The sequence below is a fragment of the Poecilia reticulata genome, chromosome 2 (assembly GCF_904066995.2).
Source record: "Poecilia reticulata chromosome 2, P_reticulata-male-v2, whole genome shotgun sequence".
NCBI lineage: Eukaryota > Metazoa > Chordata > Actinopteri > Cyprinodontiformes > Poeciliidae > Poecilia > Poecilia reticulata.
The window spans coordinates 45,807,225-45,809,188 of NC_088831.1; positions in this window are offsets into that span (position 1 = coordinate 45,807,225).

Consider the following 1,964-nt stretch of genomic DNA (forward strand, 5'->3'; position numbering starts at 1 on the left):
GTTTCCCTAATTCAGCACACAGGATATTAACTGATGTCTGATTAACCAGGTTTTAAATGAAAACATGCAGGTGAGTTTGACTGAGGACCAGGTCTGGGGAAGAACTCTGATCTAAATGTTCGATCAGAGTCAGCTGATCACAACAACATGTCTGATCAACATTGATCAACATTGATCAGACATCAGCATTTCAGTCATTAGATTTCAACCACAGAACAACATTAATTCAATGACAGTTTCAACGTCGGTTACCTGGTTAGAGCTGGTTAGAGCTGGTTAGAGGTGGTTACAGCTGGTTACAACTGGTTAGAGCTGGTTAGAGCTGGTTAGAGCTGGTTACAGCTGGTTAGAGCTGGTTAGAACTGGTTAGAGCTGGTTACAGCTGGTTACAGCTGGTTAGAGCTGGTTAGAGCTGGTTACAGCTGGTTAGAGCTGGTTACAGCTGGTTACAGCTGGTTACAGCTGGTTAGAGCTGGTTACAGCTGGTTACAGCTGGTTAGAGTTGGTTGGTTGTTTGATGGTTGATCCACCATCATTTGTCGACTTCAACCAAAAACCAAACATTCTGACTATAATTCAACGTTGTTTCACCATCATGTGCTGTCTGGGCAGTTTGTTGCTCCCCTCCTGCTCCTCCTGCTCCTCCTGCTCCTCCCAGCCTCCCCCTCTTCACCTCCTCTCATCCTTGAGCTCCGGGTCAGAACATTTTATTATAAGTGGGGGTTAATGATGTTTCAAATTAAACTCTACATGTTGAGAACAGTGGGCTGTGATTCCTTCATGTACATTTAGTTGTCTGTGAATATTATTACTGACTGCATAATGTGTTGACACAGAAACATCGTGTCCATGTTGCCATTTTGAACCTTTTGTACAGTTTTGGTGGTAAGTTAATGTGAGAAACCTTTAAATAACTCATACCCACCATCTGCCAATAATATAGTGTTTAAAACCAGTGAAGAAGCTTTCAGTGTGTTATGATGCAGACCTAAAAATGTACATAAATCCTTTCATTCAATGCAGATGAAGGTTGAACCAACGTTGATATAATGTCAGTTATGGTTGAAACCTGATTCAATCATTCTGTGCTACCTGGGAAGAAAAGTGCTGAGCTGGTCAGAGTTAATCTGCCCGGCAACAGGAAGGGAAGGACGACGGAGATGCACAGAATCATTTATTAATGATCCTGCTGCTGAGTGTGAGGTCAGGGCAACGCGGCAAGGCAACACGGCAAGGCAACACGGCAACGCAACACGGCAAGGCAACACGGCAAGGCAACACGGCAACGCAACGCGGCAACGCAACGCGGCAACGCTCTGCAGCAACGCAGCAGCAGCCCATGGCAGAGGAAGCAGCTTCCAGATGCTGAGCAGGTTGTGTCAGGGCAGCATGAAGCCAGAGATGAAACCGATCAGTCAGGTGGAACGAAGACGCAGAAATAATCTGTTACATCACTCCAGCTGCTCCCAGATTACCACAGGGATTATCCACTTAGCCAGGTTAGCCGCAGCTGCAGGCTGGCCTGTTTCTGCTGCCGGAACCCCAACCTGGACACAAGTCCAGTTACAGCAGAGTTCCTCCACCCTGTCCTGCATGTTTCAGGTGTTTCCTTCTGCCACCTGGATTGTATCTCTGGGTGATTAACAGGCGTCTGCAGCACCTGATGGTCATTCAGTCATTTGGATCAGATGTTCTGGAACAGAGGCTCATCTAGAACATGCAGAGCATGAGGGAGAGGACCAGGGTGGAGAAACATGAGGACCAGGGTGGAGAAACATGAGGACCAGGGTGGAGAAACATGAGGACCAGGGTGGAGAAACATGAGGACCAGGAGAAACATGAGGACCAGGAGAAACATGAGGACCAGGGTGGAGAAACATGAGGACCAGGTGGAGAAACATGAGGACCAGGTGGAGAAACATGAGGACCAGGGTGGAGAAACATGAGGACCAGGGTGGAGAAAC